This window comes from Palaemon carinicauda, chromosome 37 (assembly GCF_036898095.1).
Source record: "Palaemon carinicauda isolate YSFRI2023 chromosome 37, ASM3689809v2, whole genome shotgun sequence".
NCBI classification, from domain to species: domain Eukaryota; kingdom Metazoa; phylum Arthropoda; class Malacostraca; order Decapoda; family Palaemonidae; genus Palaemon; species Palaemon carinicauda.
The window spans coordinates 10,291,044-10,311,373 of NC_090761.1; the positions used below are offsets into that span (position 1 = coordinate 10,291,044).

The window sequence follows — 20,330 nt, forward strand, 5'->3', positions numbered from 1 at the left end:
TTTGCAATATAAGTTTTTTGAATTGCTCTAACAGCCTTAACTTTCGTCATAGAGAGGTCAAGTTGGTCTCATTCTCTTGGAAAATGCCTGAAGTTTCTGAAAAAAATTATCAAAAACATGCAAAAAAAAATATAAATAGCAGTTTTTTGCAAGGACATACCGGTACATCCATGGGGGTAAAGGGATGGGTTTTGTGAAAGGTACCAGTAAATCCTTTGGGGGTAAAAGGGTTAATAGTTAATAACCAAGCTTAAAGGTTTGTACCTGATGAGGAAGCCGACTTCAAAGAATTCCTGGCTCATTATGTTAGCTTTCCTTACAAGATCCAGCGATCCACCCAGGGGGCTGAAGACCTCTAGGAGCTGTCAAACCGATCTAAAAACCTCTATGTGACAGGATCTCCTCCAATACCCTTGTTCCGGGCGCTCTCAAGGAACTAACTGACCACCTAACTAAAATCAATGATTGTGGATGACTGTCGTCCAATCTCCACGAACCATAAAAATACAATAGTTCCAAGAGAAGAAAAGGGTATTAGGTTACGGGAATGTAGTGGTAGATCCTTCCCCCACTACTGGACTCATTGCTACGAATGGTCCCAGAGTGTAGCAGTCCTCATAAAGAGTCTGGACATGTTTCAAATAGTGTGAGGCGAACACAGATTTACTCCTCCAGAAGGTTGTGTCCATAATGTCTTGTAAAGACCTATTCTGCTTGAAGGCTACAGAAGTTGCCACAGCTCTAACTTCATGTGTCTTGACCTTCAAAAGCTTGAGGTCTGCCTCACTACAATGTGAATGAGCCTCCCTTATTAAGAGCCTGACGAAGAAGGATAGTGCATTCTTCGACATTTGTAACAAAGGCTTCTTGACCGAGCACCAAAGTGCTTCTGACTTGACCCGTAACTCTTTCGTTCTTTCCAGGTAGAACTTCAGGGCTCTTACTGGACACAAGACCTTCTCCAATTCCTCCCCAACCACCTCCGTAAGGTTCGGAATCTCAAAAACCTTGGGATAGGGTTGAAAAGGGCGTTTGTTTTTAACAAGAAAGCCTAGCTGTAAGGAGCAGATTACATTCTTGTTAAAGGCATGAATCTCACTGACCCTTTTAGCTGTAGCTAGACTGACCAAAAAGAGTGTCTTCATGGTGAGGTCCTTAAACAAAGCTGAGTGCAAGGGTTCAAACCTTTCACTCCTTAGGAACTTCAGGACTATATCCAGATTCCAAGCTGGCGATTCCTGATGTCGTTCCTTAGTTATTTCAAAGGATTTGAGAAGATCCTGGAGGTCTTTATCAGAAAGGTCCAAATTCCTATGCCTGAAGACGGCCGCTAACATGCTCCTGTATCACTTAATGGTTGAAGTTGAAAAAACCTACGTTTGCTTCTAAGGTATAACAGGAAGTCAGCAATCTGAGTCATAGAGGTACTGGAAGAGGAAACAGAGTTGACTGCACCATTCTCAAAAACCTCCCACTTGGATTGGTAAACCTTGATGGTAGAAGACGACCTTGCTCTTGCAATCGCCCTAGCTGCCTCCTTCAAAAAAATCTCTAGCTCTTTTGAGTTTTTCGATAATCTGAAGGCAGTTAGATGTAGAGCTTGGAGGTTTTGATGGTACCTTTCCAAGTGGGGTTGTTTGAGTAGATCTATGGGAGGCTTCTCAGGGTGTCCACCATCCATTCTAGTACCTCTGTGAACCACTCTCGTGGGCCAAAAGGGGGCCACTAGAGTCAATCTGGTTCCCTCGTGTGACACGAATTATTGCATTACTTTGTGCACAATCTTGAACGGAGGGAATGCGTACACGTTCAGGTGGGACCAGTCTAATAGGAAAGCGTCGATGTGGACTGCTTCGAGATCTTGCAGTGGGGAGCAGTATGTCTCCAATCTTTTCGTCTTCAAGGTTGCGAACAGGTCTATACAAGGACGACCCCAAATCCGCCACAGGTTCTTGCAGACCACCTGGTGAAGTGTCCATTCTTTGGACAAAACTTGACCTCTCCTGCTGAGACTGTCTGCCCTCACGTTCCTTGCCCCTTGAATAAACCTTGTTAGAAGGGTTACATTCTTCTCTTTTGCACAGTAAAGAAGTTCTCTCGCAGTCTCGTAAAGGGACCTCAAGTGAGTTCCGCCTTGTTTAGCTAAGTAGGCCATGGCTAAGTAGGCCATGGCTAAGTAGGCCAACGCTGTAATGTTGCTCCCCACCCCGAGTCCGAGGCGCTGGAACACAACACAAGGTCTGGGTTCCTCTGTTCCAGGAAGAGACCTTCTTGAAGTTTCATTGGGTTGTTCCACCACTGAAGGCAACTTTTTACGGATTCTGTAATGGGGATACATTTTGTCTTCAGTTCCTTTCCCTTGTTCCAATGTCGACTGAGGTGGAACCGAAGAGGGCGAAGATTCAGTCTTCCCAGGGTGACAAACTGCTCCAACGAGGAGAGGGTTCCCAGCAGACTCACCCACTCTCTCACAGAACACTTCCATTTCTCTAGAAAGCAATGAAACTTCAACAGGGCTTGCTCCGTCCTTGAGGCAGACGGAACAGCCCGAAAAACTTGACTCCGAGTATCCATCCCCAAATAAAGGATCTCTTGGGATGGTGTCAGTTGAGACTTGTCTCTGTTTATCAGAAGACCCAGTTCTTCTGATAACCACAACGTCATCTGCAGATCCTTCAGGCAGCAATTGTAAGAAAGAGCTTTGAGTAGGCAAACGCTCCGGACTGCTCCAATAGCTGCAACCTGGAGCCTGAGGCGTCATGACACGACGCTGTTCGACAGAGGCAATCTTCCTCTTCAGAGGTCTGGATGTGAGACGCCAGCCCTGTCTGGACGCTGCGTCATCCGATGAGGACGAAAACATTTTCACCTCGCCTTTCCTATGGCAAGGGCGAGCGTCCTGTGAAGCGTCAACAGGTACACTCGAGGGGACAACTGCTCGGGCTCTAAAGCCTCTCTTTTCCTTTCGCCGTTCGACATTCCTTCTCCCAGGGGTTGGGGAGCTTGGAAGAGGTCTATGGCTAGGAGAACAACAGGTCCGATCAGACACACCCTCTATTTGAGGGGCGGTGCTTAGGCCGAAACAAAGAGCCCGAAACTGGAAAACTTCCTCTTTGTACACGAACCTCAGGTATTGCTTGAAGTTCGGATGGATGGGGATGTGGAAGTAAGCATCCTGGAGGTGTAAAGAGACCATCCAGTCGTCCTTTCTTACTGCTGCTAGGACTGATTTCTATGTCTCCATGGAGAACTTTGTCTTCTGAACGAAGGCGTTGAGAGCACTTACATCCAGGACTGGTCTCCATCCCCCCTAGTTCTTGGGAACCAGGAATAAGCGGTTGTAAAAACCTGGTGACCGCAAATCTCGCACCCTCTCTATTGCCTCCTTCTCCAATAAGAGAGACATTTTATGTTGCTTAGCCTGTATCTTTGACTCCTCTCTGTATTTGGCAGAGAGATCTATCGGAGTTACTACTAAAGGAGGTTTCCCTATGAAAGGGATTTTGTATCCCTCCTTTAGTAACTGTACGGCCAAAGGTCTGCTCCTCTCCTCTCCCAAGCTCGCCAGAAGTCGTTTAGTCTGGCTTCTACTGCTGTCTGAAGGCGAATGCAGTCAGTACTCTGCTTCGCCCTGGTTTCAATCCTCTTCTCTTTACTCTCCTTCCCTCGGGTCTGGTACTACCCCTGCTGAAAGTTTACGCTCGAAAGGGCTGCGAAAACTGATGGAATGGAGCTTCTTCCTTAGGTTTGCGGCTTGAGAAGGAAGTAGGCAGAACCTTCCTTGCCGTTTTAGACACCAAATCCTGTGTGGCCTTTTGGGCTAAAGCAGAAGAGACCTCTCTGACCAACTCTTGAGGAAAAAGGGAGGAAGAAAGAGGTGTGTACAGCAATTCCAACTTTTGTATGGGTGTAACCCCATTGGACAAAAAAAGAGCACATCTGGGCTCTCTTCTTAAGAACACCCGCCGAAAAAAGGGGGCCGTCAACTCATTGGATCTGTCTCTTAAGGCTTTGTCCATGCAAGACAATGTGGATGAGGCTTTCAGTGTCCATATCCTTCAACGCATAAACCTTTTTTCCCAAGGCTCTCAGAGTCCAGTCAAGGAAAATGGAGTTTTTATGATAAAACAAAGTTTTATGAATACTTACCTGGCAGTTAAATATACATAGCTAATAATCTCTATTTCGGCAGAATTTTTCTAAACGTGGCAACCGCCTTGTGGTGGTTGGGTGGTAACACTCGTTAAAGGGTGGTAGGAGGAATCATTCCCGTTTTCTGTTCTTCAGTTCATCTATGCCCGACCTGTCTCCTGAGGGGAGGTGGGTGGGCCTTCGAATGTGTATATATAACTGCCAGGTAAGTATTCATAAAACTTTGTTTTATCATAAAAACTCCATTTTTATGAATAGAACTTACCTGGCAGTTATATATACATAGCTGATTAACACACTTGGAGGAGGGTGATAGACAGTAAACATCGTTGGGGAAACAACCAAAAAAGCTGTAGGATAAATAAACACCTTGATTCCTTACCTGCTAAGGTAGCTGACTTCAAAGGTTCCTGCCTCTTGAGTCGCTTTCCCTTAGGAGTGTCAGCCAGGATGTGACCTGCAGTGCTGAAAACACTCAATCGAGTCTGTCAACGGGGTGAGACCAACAATCTGACTAGACTTCAGGACTACCTATTGCCCAAAATAAAAACTGCAACCTTACCAAACCAACCACCTAACTTTTGCAGAGTAGATAAAAATTATCTAACTAGACTGAGGTGACTGTACACAAGTCGAAGTCCTCAGACAACCAATAAAAAAACACCAACCTACGCACAAGTATACAAAACTAAGGTTGAGGGGAGGTAGTGACTCCTTTGCCTAATACAGAAGCCATAGCTACGTATGGGCCCAAGGTATAGCATTTCTCATAATCCACTCTCACCTCTCTGAGGTAATGAGAGGCGAACACAGAGTTGCTCCTCCAGAATGTCGCATCCATAATTTGACGGAGCGACATGTTCTTGCGGTAAGCAAGCGAGGTCGCAATGGCTCTCACTTCGTGAGCTTGCACTTTTAAAAGTCCGAAGTGTTCCTCCTCACAAAGAGATGCGCTTCTCTTATAACTTCCCTCAGGAAAAAAGACAAAGCGTTCTTGGAAAGGGGCTTCTGAGGATCTTTCACAGAACACCACAGGGAGCTAGAAGAGCCTCTCACATTTTTCGTGCGAGACAAGTAGGTCTTGAGGGCTCGTACTGGACAGAGGAGCCTCTCTTGCTCTTGACCCACTAGGTTGGTCAAGTTAGGAACCTCAAAGGTCCTTGGCCAGGGCTTAGAAGGGTTCTCGTTCTTAGCGAGAAAGTCTAATCTCAAGGCACAAACTGCCCCATTCAGATTGAAGCCTACCTGTTTTTCAATTGCATGGACTTCACCGACTCTTTTAGCTGTTGCTAAGGCCAAAAGAAAGAGGGTTTTCTTGGTAACCTCCCTAAGGGGAGCCTGTGAGATGGGCTCAAATCTCTTGGTGCACAGAAATTTAAGAACCACATCAAGGTTCCAAGAAGGGGGCTTTAACTGGGCCTGCTTGGTTGTCTCAAAAGACTTCAAGAGGTCATGTAAGTCTTTATGGCGAGACAAGTCCAAGCCTCTATGCCGACAGACAGAAGAGAGCATACTTTTGTACCCCTTGATAGTGGACACAGCCAGCTTAGCGTCCTGCCTGAGGTACAACAAGAAATCCGCAATCTGGCTCACAGAGGTAGTGGATGAGGAAATCTTGTGCTTCCTACACCAAGCTCTAAAAGTCTCCCACTTGGACTAGTAGACCCTATGTGAAGAGACCCTCCTCGCTCTGGCGATAGCTTTCGCAGCTTGCGCTGAAAATCCTCTCGATCTGACGAGCTTCTCGATAGTCTGAAGGCAGTCAGATTGAGAGCGAGGGGGTTTTGATGATATCTCTCGAAGTGGGGTTGTCTGAGCAGATTTGGACTTGCAGGGAGGCTTCTTGGAAAGTCCATCAACAAGTCCACCACCTCCGTGAACCATTCCCTCATCGGCCAGAACGGAGCTATCAGGATCATTCGTCCCGAATCGAGGAGAGCGAACTTCCTGACTACCAGATTGATGATCTTGAACGGGGGAAAAGCATAAGTGTCCATCCCCATCCAATCCATCAAAAAGGCGTCTACTGCTATTGCCTCCTTGTCCGGAACTAGGGAGCAATAGATGGGGATCCTCTTGGATAAGTTGGAGGCAAAAAGATCGATGAGGGGTCTCCCCCACAGCCTCCAAAGACTCTGACAGACCTGTTGGTCGAGGGTCCATTCTGTGGGAAGGACCTGCCCTTTCCTGCTGAGCATGTCCGCCCTCACATTCTTCTGTCCCTGAACAAACCTCGTCAGCAGGCTTACCGTTCTCCTTCGCCCAAAGAAGGAGATCTCTTGCTGTCTCGAACAGAGACAGAGAGTGAGTCCCTCCTTGCTTCCTGATGTAAGCAAGAGCTGTGGTGTTGTCTGAGTTGACCTCCACAATCTTCCCAGACACCAAGTCTTTGAAGGCCTTTAGCCCCAGAAAAATGGCCATCAGCTCCTTCTTGTTGATGTGCCATCCCAGCTGAATCCCTTCCCAATAGCCTGAGACCTCCTTGCTTCCTAGTGTTGCCCCCCAACCTGACTCTGATGCGTCTGAAAACAACACTAGGTCTGGGTTCTTCTTGTGTAAGGAGATCCCTTCCCCTAACAAGGTTGGGTCCAGCCACCACTTCAGAAGATTCTTGACTTCTGTTGGAATGGGGAAGGAAAAGGAGTCTTCCTGTGTCTTTCTGTTCCACGTCTACGAAAGAAAATGCTGAAGAGGCCTTAGGTGGAGTCTCCCCAGAGAGACAAACTGTTCGAGGGAGGATAGAGTCCCCAGCAAACTCATCCACTCCTTTGCTGAGCACCTCTTCTTGTCCAGGAAAGTTCTGACTTTTACGAGACACTTGGTCTGTCTTTCCTGAGAGGGAGAAGCCCGAAAAAGAACTGAATTCAGAACTATCCCTAAATAGAGAATAGTCTGATTTGGCCTGATCTGAGACTTCTCCCTGTTGATGACCAGGCCTAGATCTTGAGCCATCATAAAAGTCTTCCGTAAATCCTCCAGACATTTCTCCCTCGATCGTGAACGAATCAGCCAATCGTCCAGATAGAAGGATATCCTTATCCCCTCCTGATGCAGCCAGCCTGACATATTCGCCATTATCCTGGTGAAGACTTGAGGAGCTGTGCTGAGACCGAAGCAAAGAGCTCTGAATTGGAAGCACTTGCCCTGCATTACAAATCTCAGGTACTTCCTTGAAGTCGGATGAATGGGGACATGGAAATACGCGTCCTGCACGTCGAGGGACACCATCCAGTCCCCTGGACGTACTGATGCCAGCACCGACTGAGTCGTCTCCATGGAGAACTTTGTCTTCTCCACAAAGACGTTGAGAGAGCCGACATCCAGGACGGGTCTCCATCCGCCCGAGTTCTTGGGGACCAGAAACAGGCGATTGTAAAAGCCTGGGGAGGATAGATCCAGAACCGGTTCTATCGCTCCCTTGTCTAGCATTTGGTCGACAAGGTCTATTAAGGCCTTCTGGTTCCCCAGATCAGAGTACCGGGCTACTAAGGCCAGCGGAGCATCTGCGAGAGGAGGTTTTTTCAGAAAGGGGATCTTGTATCCTTCCTTGATGACAGAGGGACCAGGTGTCCGCCCCTCTCCTCTTCCAAGACTGCCAAAAACCTGACAGTCTTGCGCCTACTGTCTGGAGGAGACAAACTTCATTTTCTGGAGCGAGGTCTGAAAGAACCCCTGGTAGATCTTGGTTCTGATTCCTGCCTTCTTCCTCTAAAATCTGGTCTTGAAGAAGTAGTCCTGCCCCGAAAGGGCTGCTGGAATCTCCTTTCCTCCCGTTTCAAAGAAGAAGGAGTGGCTGCCAAGGGCTTACGAGCAGAACGAGATAAAAGGTCTCGGGTGGCTTTTTGGGCCAGAGAAAGCGTAATGTCATTAACCAGGGACTCGGGAAAAAGATGTTGAGACAGGGGGGCGTAAAGAAGCTCAGACTTTTGAGCAGTGGTAACAGACCTTGAAGCAAAAGAGCAAAGCAGGGCTCTCTTCTTTAGGATCCCAGCCAAGAACAGCGCAGCCAACTCATTCGCCCCATCTCTGAGGGCCTTGTTCATACAGGACATAATACTAGTAAGGTCCCTAGATCCTTCCATCTGGTCAGTTTTCCTTGCCAGAGTCCCAAGCGACCAGTCTAGAAAACTAAAAACCTCGAAGGCTCTAAAAATACCTTTGACGAGATAATCCAGCTCCGACATCGACCACATGACCTTGGCTGAGTTGAGAGCATGCCATCTAGCAGAGTCCACTAAGCCAGAGAAGTCACCCTTGGAGGAGGAGGGCACTCCCAGACCCAAAGGTTCCCCAGTTGCATACCACATACCCGCTTTTGAAGCAAGACGAGCTGGTGGAAACGAGGAGGAGGTCTTAACTGCTTGTCTCCGCTCCTTCATTCAGTCATCAATCTTTGTAGCCTAAGAGCCTTCTTTGCGGAAATCGACAGTTTCATCTTGATGAAGGCTGACTGTTTCTTGGCCTTCTTTCTGTTAAATTGGGATTGAGGAGATTGAGGGGCAGCAGGTTGGAATTCCTCTCCAAAAAGTTCAAGAAGGGAGCGAGAGAACTTTGTAATCTCCCGCAGCGTCGGCAGGATTATCATCGTCATCAGAAACCTGCTCGAGGTCCTGATCCACATCTGCAATATCCTTCGAACGAGAAGAAGGTTCCTTAGAACCCGACAAGGGCAAATCAAAGGAATCGTCCTGCAAAAGACGGGTTGCATCCTGGAGTCCAGCGCTAGAAGAATCCTTGGAACGAGAGGCAGTATCGTCCCGAAGAGGCAGGCTGGTATCGCCCTGGCACCGAGAACGAGAGGCAGAGTCGTTCTGGTGTCAAGAGCGAGAGGCGGTATCGTCCTGGCGTCGAGAGCGAGAGGCGGTATCGTCCTGGCGTCGAGAACGAGAGGCGGTATCGTCATGGCGTCGTGAACGAGAGGCGGTAACGTCATGGCGTCGAGAACTAGGGTCGGTATCGTCGTGGCGTCGTGAACGAGAGGAGGTATCGTCCTGGCGTAGTGAACGAGAGGAGGTATCGTCGTGGCGAAACGAACGAGAGGAGGTGTCGTGCTGGTATCGTAAACGGGAGGCAGTATCGTCCTGGCATCGAGAACGAGAAGCAGCATCGTTCGATAAAGAATCGTCTCGGTATCGAGAACGAGAAACCGTATCGTCCTGGTATCGGGAAGAAGTATCGCCTTGCAACACACTCTCCTCATCCTGGCGTAGAGAGGGAGAAGTTTTCTTTAGAGAAGAACTCCGTTCTCTCTTAGAAGCAGACTTCTTAATAGGTAACGAGTCATCTTTACGTCTATCAGACTGGGCGTGAGGGCGGCTAAATGCTTGCACTAACGTAAAAAGTTGTTCCTGCATGACAGACATAAAGGATTTAGCAACATCAGCTGGGTCTTGCGGCCCCGAAGGGGAGGGCTGACAAATAACACTCGTAGGAGGGGGATGATCTTCGGCAGTAGGCTTAGGCTTCGCCCTTTTCACAGGCACGGAGTCGAAATCATCCTCCGACGGTCAAGAGCAGCCTGGGAATCGACAACAGGACTGTCTGAGGCGAAGGCTGACCGAGGGTACGTACCTCTCACCCCCTTTCGGTTGTCGACGTACCTTCTCCCTTGGTCCTGGGAGCTTGGTAGAGGTCTAGGCCTAGGGTAATGACAGGTTCGGTCAGTTGCCACCTCCACTGCACTAACACAAGCACTTTCACTATCCTTACCTTTAAAGGCCTCCAGTTGTTCTTTAATGGCCTTCAACTCGGCAGCCAGGCTAGCGTACCGAGGGTCATCCGCAGATACGGATCCTGTAGGAGGTGCAGGAGTTACTAACTCAAGGGAAGGATCAACTTCCAAAGAGGAATCAATTATAGGTTCAAAAGATAAATCTACACTAAGTTCGTCTTCCTTACCACTAACAGACTTAGACTTAGACCTAGAAGCTCTCCTAACTCTATCAAGCTCTAGTTTACGCACATAGCGCTTCATAATCAACCAATCCTTCTCATCCAAAACTTTACATTCCCCGCACCTATTATTAAGGGCACAAACAAAACCCCTACAATTCAAACACTCGGTGTGAGAGTCTACCGCCATTTTCGGTAGTCTCACCTTACATTCCTCATTCGCATAGACACAGTAATGACTTTTTTCACTCATAATGAAAACAGCAAAAAAGCTAAGAGATAACAAAAAACACGATCGCCAAAACCCCAAATCAGAGTACTTCACCAAAAAGCAGACTGGTACACCGAGCAAGGAAAGCGAAGAAAAACTCTTAATGACGGACCAACGTGTTGTCGATCCGGCCGGCAGAGATGAACTGAAGAACAGAAAACGGGAATGATTCCTCCTACCACCCTTTAACGGGTGTTACCACCCAACCACCACCAGGCGGTTGCCACGTTTAGAAAAATTCTGCCAAAAGAGAGATTATTAGCTATGTATATATAACTGCCAGGTAAGTTCTATTCATAAAAATGAACACCTCGAAAGCTCTGAAGACGCCTTTGAGAAGATGATCAAGCTCTGACGTTGACCAGAGTACTTTGGTTCTTCTCATGGTTGTCCAACGAGGGGCGTCCACCAGACTCGAAAAATCTCCCTGGGCAGAGGCAGGAACTCCCAAGCTGAGAACTTCTCCAGTCTCGTACCAAACGCTAGCTCTGGAAGCCAATTTGGCCGGGGGGGAAAAAAGGGAAAACAGTCTTTCCCTGGTCCTTCTTGGATTGCATCCAGTCCCCCATCATTCTCAAGGCTCTCTTAGATGAGCGAGACAACACCATCTATGTGAACAGAGACTCCTTCAACGCCCTCCCTAGCGTAAACTTTGAAGGTGGGGAACGAGGAGAAGCAGGAACAAAATAATTAGGAAACTTCAGTAAAAACTCTCATAAGTTACTTTAAATCCATCGAAGGATGAAGGGTCTTAGGATCATCATCTTCCGAGATTTCCTCTAAATGATCACTAGGGGAAAGGTGACCGTCGATCCCTTCTTCCAACAGGTTTCTAATCGAAGTAGAGACATCGTTTCCTAGGAGTCAACACCTTAATATCCTGACTTCTGGCATCAAGGAGTCCGATTTCATGACACCTGGCGTCACGTTGTTTCAACGCTTGACGCTCGAAACTATGACGTTAGCGATCTTGACGCTCGGAACTATGATGTTCGCGATCTCTACGCTCTGTTTCATGACTTCCGAGGCTCTTACGCTCGGCGATACCATGACGCCTGGCGTCACGTTGTTCCAACGATTGACGCTCTGAACTATGACGTTCGCGATCTAGACTCTCGGAACTATGATGTTCGCGATCTCGACGCTCGGTTTCATGACTTCAGAGGCTCTTAAGCTCAGCGTCCCGATCGGCGTCATGTGTTCCCGACGCTTGGTAAGCCGTTCCTCTACTCTACGCTCAGTGTCAAAACATCGCGTCTAACTCTTACAGCAGCGTTAGTAGCTTGACGTGCAATGCTCTGACGCTCGGCGTTACGTGTCATGACTTCCAACTACTCGACGCTTGGCGTGATGTAGTCCAACTCCTTGACGTTCGGCGTCCTTTCCGACGCTCGGCGTTTAAAATCTAAACGCTCGGTGTCATGACGAGCAACTCTCTTCCTGTATAGCAGGAAGGGAAATACGTAAGACGCCAGCCTCGTCTGTGAGCTGCGTCATCCGACAGCGAAGATAACACTTTTACCTTGCCTTTCCCATGGCGAGGGCGAGCGTTCTGGGAAGCGTCAACAGGTACGCTCGAGGGGACGACTGCTCGGGGTTAACGCCTCTTGACTCCCTTCGCCTGTCGACATTCCTTCTCCCAGTAGTTGGGGAGCTAGGAGAACGACAGGTCCGAGCAGCCGCACCCTCCACTGCACTGATTTTAGCACTGAAATTTGCACTTTTTAACTTTCACATCAGACCATAATTTAGACCTGCCCGCTGTGAGAGATTCTACTCTTTCGCCAAGGGCTTGAATGAGAATGCAATAGGCTATACGATTAATATTAGTATTCCCAATATCGAAAAAATAAATAACGATACAAAGTCATTTGTGGGACTGTATCGATCGTCATGAGTACTACGTAGTGTAAATTTAACTGCACGCTAGTTTTATTTAATCTCTGAAAATAGATCGATGATTATCTAAAGAAAGTATACTAATAGGACAAATATTTTCTTAAAAATAATATATTCCTTTTACATTATAAAAATTAAATACTTTGCTTTGTAAGTTAGTATTTTCTTTTCATTCCTTGCAAGAAAAAGAAATGAATTTTGCAAGTCATTCTTCGTAGTTTACGTCACATGATTTGTGACGTCATAGTGCTGGCGGAATGATTTCTTTCCACCATCATGTCTTTAAAGAGTTGGTTCGTTAGTTTTCACAGTAGGGGGAAAAACTCCTGATCCTATCCATTTCCAAGCTTACGAACATAGCGATCATATTCCAACCACTCACTCTGTCAAAATAAAACAAAACCAAATGAGCGAAAGCCAAGGCTAACGTGTACTTCACCAAATTAACTGCAAAAAATACAGGCCAAAGCGAGCGAAATTCCAACGATGTCACTGGTGAGGCGGCAGGGAAGATCTGAGGAATGACTGGAATAGTTCCAGGTACCTGGGTAGAGGGCGCACTGGTGGTACACCTGGCTACCCAATCGGCGATTGCCGCGAGTTTTGAAATTTCTGCCGTGACGTCAGGGACTAAGCTATATATATATAAAACTACCAGGTAAGTCAGATGTTTAAAAATCTGGTTTCTGGAATGGAGAGAACTGAAGCGCTGGAGATCAGGAAAGCGCTTGCGTGCTTGAGGATGATGACTCGCTGTAAGGCACAACGCAGGAGACCGCTGGTTCTGATGAATTGGGGAGCACTGGGGCGTAGGAGAGCACTTGCTAGTTGGGGAGCGTTGGTGAGCCGTAAAACGTAGCTGCGCCTGAGAGCACCGACACGTAAGAAAACGGTGTTGCGCTGGCACGCAGGAGAGTAACGGCGCAGGATAGCGCTGGCAAGCCGAAGAGGGCTGACGAGTGCTGAAACACAGGAAAGCGCTGGTGCATAGGAGAGGGCTTGAGAGTTAGAGTGCGTTAACAAGCCAGAGAACGTAGATGCGCCTGAGAGCGCTGACGCGTAGGAGAGCGCAGCTGCGCAAAGGAGTGCTGTTGCGCTGGCGAGTAGAGGTGCGATGTCGAGCTGGCAAACGCTGGTCTCTGGAATGGCGAGAACGCACTGTAGAGCCCCAGCGATCAGGAGGTGGCTGGGGGATAGGAAGGAGTTGAAGAGTAGGCGAACGCTGATGCACCGGAGATCACTGAAGCGCTGGAGAGTGCTTGCGCGCGAGTGTGATGGCGCGCAGTAAGGCCCTGCACACGCGAGTGCCGAGGAGCTGGAGAGTGCTGGTGCGCAGGTGAGCGCTGATGAGCTGGAGAGTGCTGGTGCGCAGGAGAGCGCTTGCGAGTTGGAGAGCGTTGGTGAGCCAGAGAACATAGCTGTGCCTACGAGCACTGACGAGTGGAGAGCGCTGCTGACGAGCTGACAAACGCTGGTCTCTGGAATGGCGAGAACACGCTGGAGAGCGAAGGCGATCAGGAGATCGCTGGGGTACTGGAAGTGGAAGGCATTGAAGAGCAGGTGAACAAAAATGCACCGCAGAGCAATGAAGCATTGGAGCGCGCTTGCTCGTAGGAGTGATGAAGTGCAGTAAGACACAGCACAGGAGAGCGCTGGTGCACAGTTAAACGTGGGTGCCCAGGCAAGCCGGAGAACGTAGCTGTGTCTGAGAGCACTGTCGCATGGGAGAATGCTGTTGCGCTGGCAAGCAGGAGAGTAATGGCGTGCAGTAAAGTCCTGCGCAGGAGAGCGCTAACGAGTGCTGAAGTGCATGAGAGGGCTTCCGAGTTGGATAGCACTGACGCAGAGGAGTGCGGTGTCCAGCCAGAGAACATAGCTGCGCCTGAACTCTGTCGCGTAGGAGAGCACATGCGTGCAGGGGAGTGCTGTTGCGCTGGCACGCAGAAGTGTGATGCCGAGCCATGGCGAGCTGGCAAACGCTGGTCTCTGGAATGGCGAGAACGCACTGGAGAAACCGGCAATCGGGAGATCGCTGGGTACTGGAAGGCATTGAAGAGTAGGTGAACTCTGATGCACCGGAGAGCGCTTGCACGCAGAAGAGTGATGGCGCGCAGTTAAACGCGGCTGCGCAGGTGAGTGCGGGCGAGCTGGAAAGGGCTGAAGTGCAGGAGAGCGCTCCCGCGCAGGAGACATTGCTGAGCCAGAGAACGTAGCTGCGCCTGAGAGCGCTGAGGCGTAGGAGAGCGGAGTTGTGCTGGCGAGGTGGCAACCACTGGTCTCTGGAATGGTGAGAACGCGCTGGAGAGGGCCGACAATCGAAAGATCGCTAGGGCATTGTAAGGCGTTGAAGAGCAGGCAAACGGTGATGAACCGGAGAGTGCTGTAGCGCTGGAGAGCGATGACATTCTGGGAAGCGTTGAAGTGCTGGATGGCCCTGATGTGATGCTGGTGAGCGCTGGAGCACTGATTGATTGATTGATTGATTTGAAGTTCTCTGGCATCCTGACATCGAAGGTTATTGACGTCGCTGGAGCACTGAAGGGCGCTGGCGTCCTGGAGTGTGTTGGCACGCAGCCGAACGCTTCAGAGGTGCAACACGAGCAGGCAGACGGTAATTGTTTACAACACCAGGCTCTCCATTTACTCCAAAATAATGCAATCCTGCAGTTCTCATCTTCTTGCACAGTAATTAAGTGGTTACAGTATTTAAATTTTTGGAAAGCAATAATTAGCAAGATATGTTGAGGAAGGGGGAAGGGGTTATAAAAAGAAAATAGCTCGGTTTCCTCACTAAGCGACTTGGAACTGACATGTCAACACAGTCAAACAAACAGAATTCGTGATGCCAGCGTACATAAACAGAAGTTCGTGATGCCAGCGTACATTCAAAATATACCTAGTTAAAAATGGATTAATTTACTCAAAAAGTGTTCATAAAATATGCAATTTACAAATAGTGACACTTTTGAGTAATCACTCAATTTTTGATTAAGTATATTTTGAATATAGTATACAGTACATCAAATGTACGCTGGCATCACGAACTTATGTTTATGTACACTGGCATCACAAATTCTGTTTGGTTGACTGTGTTGACATGTCAGTTCCAAGTAGTTTGGTGAGGAAACAGAGCTATTTTCTTTTTATAACCCCTTCCCCCTTCCTCAACATATCTTGCTAATTATTGCTTTACCAGAATTTACATAACCACCTAATTAATGTGCAAAAAGATGAGAACTGCAGGATTGCATTATTTTGGAGTAAATAGAGAGCGTGTTGTTGTAAACAATTACCCAGGCAGACAAAGAACAGGAGACAAGAACGGAGAAGGCAGGTCAGCAGGTCGGCGTAAAGGATGGTCTGGAACAGGGATGTGCCCTTTGGAAGGGTGAGCATCCTCCGACAGGGATCGCAAACAATCCCCAGAAGAGTTCAGGGCCGAAGTCCACAGACTAGCTGCAGCACCGTCAGGAGAAGGTCTAGGGCTGGAAGATGACTGAAGCAGAGGCTCTTCTATGGGGGATGGCTGCGAAGATGAGGCTGAAGAGCCGAAGAGGTGCCTTTTCAACAATGGTGAAGGACAACCTCTACGGCAAAGCGGAGGGTGAGCTCTGTGGGAATGAAGACGGCCTTTGGGGTCCAGGGGATCAGCAAGCTGACCATTAGGAGCAGCAGCCCTCAGCAGAGGAGTCTCTATGAGTGAACTCCTCCTCCAAGGAGAAACACTCGCAGGAGACAGAAGAAGGACTTAGTTTCCCTCCCGAAGAATGATCAGGAACGGGGGAAACACAGTCGGCAGCAACAGCTGGAGAGTCTGAAGGTGCAGGGACGTCGACAGCGGCCACAGAAGATGCCTCAGACACCACAATGTTGACGCAGGACAGAGGATCTAATTCCAAAGTCGACGAAGGCTGCACACTAACACCGCGAATGATGAATTACAGCAAAAAGTCCTTGGAGGGCAGACCTGAAAGCCTAAAGAATGACCACACTTGTAACAAGGGAGACAGAGACAAGGACTCACCCAGGGGGAGAGGTGGGGCAGCTTGGCTAGGGGAAGCAACACCATCTCTCAAGGACTGGGGTTGGCCATAAATTAAAGGGTCTACACTACTACATGACGGTCTCTTGGAAGAGAACGAACACAGAGGAGCTTCGGAGGAAGGTCGGGAAGAGGAAGAAGTCTTGGGTATTTTCCCTTTCGAAGAAACCTTCGAAAGAGAAATATCCCGCTCTGACTTCTTCTTTCGCCGGCGCCCAAACCTTTCCCACTGGGAGGCAGACCACTACCGACATTCACTACACTTGTTACTGATATCACACCGTTGACCTCTGCAGGCGGGACAAAGGGCGTAGCGATCCGTGTCTACGGCTGACACGAAAGGTCCGCAAGGCCGGCCTTCAAGTCCAGGGCAGGTACGTATGGTCACAGAAGTCAACACACACAAACACTAATAGAGAAAGCTCAAAAACAAAAGCAATTAATGACAGTCCAACTTAAGAGCGAATGACGAGCAGCAACGGCCGTTCACCATCTGAGCGAAAAGCAAAGTGCGCTAAATCACAGGTGTGTGAGTGAGAGTAGTAGCAAGCTAACCCCCATCCCCGCTAACTAGCAGAATGGGTAGTTAACCCTCGCTAAATTTTAATGGGTCCATCTTTCAGCTAAGCCTTAAGTAATACCCCTAAATAAAATGAGCAGGATTGTATTCCAGTCACGGAACAATGATTTACTTTACAAAATATGAATGTGCTACATTGCCAGGAGTGAAGTGGGTTGGGAAGCAAACACAGGGTAAGGTCAGAATACGGCAGTCAAAGGTGGGCGTTATTATCATTATTATTTGCTAAGCTACAACCCAAATTGGAAAAGCAGGATACTAGGTAGGTAAATGTCTAGGAGAAGGCCGCACCCGTTTTTCAAGTATTAACGACGAAAAACGGCAAAAAATAACCAGATTATTGTTGCACATTGCATAGAAACATGAGGAAATGAATAAAAAAGAAACTAAGACTTAACTCTTACACACAAAATGTAAGCATAAACCTACTACTACAATTATGGGGGACCCCAGTGGGAAGCGGGGTTTTTGGGTGGGGGGAGGAGGAGAAAAGTGATTTTTCGGGGCACTACCGAACCTAATACAACCAAATAACCTACCCTGGGAGGCCTGTACCCCTACCTAGGCCTACCGGGGGGGGGGCCCTCTGCCCCCCTGCAACCCCCCCTTAAGGCCACAGTGATTTTCAGGGCACCACCGAACCTAATACACCCACCTAACCTAGCCTAGAGGCCCTGTACCCCTACCGGGAAGCCCCCCTGCGACCCCCCCTTAAGGACACTACCTATCACATCCATCAAACCAAATCCAAAGTGATGGTACTGCTGTATACATCCTTATACTGATGGTACTGCTGTATACATCCTTATACTATCACCATTATAATATACTCCATAAATTAATGAAGCTTACCTTAAATTGTTGGTTGATAAAGATGTGCTGCTGCTTTGAGGAAAACGTGAAGCCGTTGCGAAGGTTCCTTGACATGCAGGACAATTTTTATTTTGTAAAATTAAATTGTGTCTCTGGCACAAATCCACTAGTTTTCCAGAATAAGTTACACAAATTCATTGTAAGTTAGGAAACAGTCAGGACAAGAAGATGGACTTTCAACTTCTTGTGTAACATGAGATGACGTGCTTGCTATGGCCACCATGTCTAAAAACGAAATGAAATGCCTGGGTAAGAGAATGTATTGTCGCGCTGTTGTATTGTCGCGCTGTGATTGGCCAAACATGTATGACGTCATAGTGGATAGGCGCTGTGATTGGCCAAACGTGTAAGACTTCATAGTGGACTACTTTGTCTGCGGATTATAGTGGTTACAGGGCTCATGAGCAAAAACAAGACACAGTCAACAATAACAACAGACTTGGAAAAAATCTGGGAGGAAGACAAGAGTAGCGTGAGTTTGATCGTCGATATTTCGACTATTATTGATTTTCACTAAATTATCTCACTCGTATACCACTATTTACATACATTCCTACACATTCTAGTAAAAATAAATTGAATATCACTGATATCTTCATGCGACCCTCTCCTAGACATTAACCGGATGCTATAAGCCCAAGGGCTCTAAAGAGAAGAAGAATTGTCTGGTAATTTCTGGGTTGTCAAGTGTATGAGGAAAGAGCAGAATGTGTAAAGAATAAACCAGACTATTCTGTGTGTCGACAAAGATAAAACGATCCGTAACCAGAGAGAGGGATCCAATGTAGTACTGTCTGGCCAGTAAAAGGACCCAACAACTCTCTAGCGGTAGTATCTCAACGGGTGGTTGGTGCCTTGGCCAACCAGATTGTTAAGTTAAAAACACGGCTCTTAGGTTAGGTGGGGAATCTCATGCTAGGTGGTGCTCTTGTAAAGAGATTTTGCAGAACGAAGGACACAGGTTTTGTAAGACGACAGCTTTGATTTACTAACACTTGTGGAATGAGAAGGAAATTCCCATTTTCTATGCATGCGGGAGGCCTATTTTGTCATTATACAAAGGCTCCCATATATGTGCGTGGATAATTGAATAATGTAGAAATTGTATAAAAATGTGGGGTGAATATAGATTATTGCGACATGAGTATGCTCTCTTATTACTTGTCAAATCAATTTTCTTTATGGGTAAAACGTTTATCTTGATCATATACGAGCGAGACGAGTTTTATGATTTACAAAATAGGATTTAGCGTTACCTTGCCAGTAGTAAAGCCAGATGGGAATTAAATAGAGGGTTAAGACTTAGTTTTAGGGTAAGCTAAGGATACAGTAGTCTAAGATGGGTTGCAAAGGACAGTAGCTCCCTCACAGATGTAAGGAGGTAAGGATACGGCTCCTAGGTTAGGTTAAGCGGTGTTCTTGTGTTTGCTTCCCTTTTGAAAAATGGGATTCAGTCAGGATGCCAGAAAACCTCAAATCACTCAATCAATTAGTCATAACTTTGGAAATTTTACATCTGGTCTGTCCCAACAAACTACAAAGGTTCCAAAAATATGATTAATTCTGGTCACGTGGGGGGGGGGGGGAGGGGGAACCTCACAACACATTGATCTCAGATAGCAAAATTATTGTACCTCGTACATTGAGGTACATACGAAAAGCATGGGTCAAGTTATGACAGCACACACAAGTAACTTCAAGAAGTATTAGCACATATGAAAATCATACATTCACCATTAGCTTAAGCAAACAAAATATCCAATTTCTACATTAGTTCATTATTTTAATTATACCTTTACACAGAAAATAAATAGCAAATGTACCGTAGTTCTTGATGTTGACAAATCCAGTTCCGCAATTACTATATACCATGAACTTATAGCAAACAATCCTAGACAATAAGCTTCATAAATTTACATTAACCCTTCTTTTGACGGTTTTAGGTCAGCATAAACTTTTTTACCCGGTAAAATTATACTTACGTGTTCCCTATGGATTAGTTTGTAATCGTATGCCAAATACAATCAAATATGGTTCCTACGATTCAGACAAACTGGCTGAGTTTAACAGGAATAAATTGCCTAAATAGCGAATCATATACATTTGAGTACCTCATTTATAGCAATAGCAATCACGGGCTAATGCATTTCTAAATATGGATAAGTTTTATATATAAATTTGAATAACTTACCAAGTTTTCAAGCAGGACGCCATATTTTTCTTCTCAGTCTCACTAAGGTCACGGTGTGTGACGTCACACAATTCAAGGACTCTCAAGACGGCCAAGAAAAGCCATATTCACAATCATTTTTTTTAATATAAACGCCTATCGAGTTAAAATTCAATAAGATTTGCAATAATAGATAATAAACAAATTTATTCTAAGTATTTTCTGTAAGTTTCTATTAGAATAATTTACCCTTGCTACAGACGACGTCAGGGAAACGAGAATTTGCAATTACATTTATTTATATTTTTTTCTTATTGAAGACATATGTTATTTAGATAAAACGCAAAAACAATGCAATAACAAATAATAGATAATTTTATTTCATTTATTTTTGTCAGTTTTGTAATTATATTAGCGGAATTTTCACATCTATTTCTGTCTACCAGTTAAT

The 20,330-nt window shown here is 46.8% G+C and overlaps 1 long non-coding RNA gene across 2 annotated transcripts in view; it reads right to left on the reverse strand.

Annotated features, from left to right (window-relative positions):
- Positions 1-19,949, reverse strand: part of LOC137628988 (uncharacterized) — a 36,840-nt gene extending 16,891 nt beyond the window's left edge. Inside the window, exon 1 of one of the 2 annotated variants that reach the window (XR_011041421.1) lies at positions 19,901-19,949. This is a non-coding gene — a long non-coding RNA (uncharacterized lncRNA). The other variant, XR_011041420.1, reaches the window with a different exon arrangement.
- Positions 19,950-20,330: the final 381 nt, after the last annotated feature.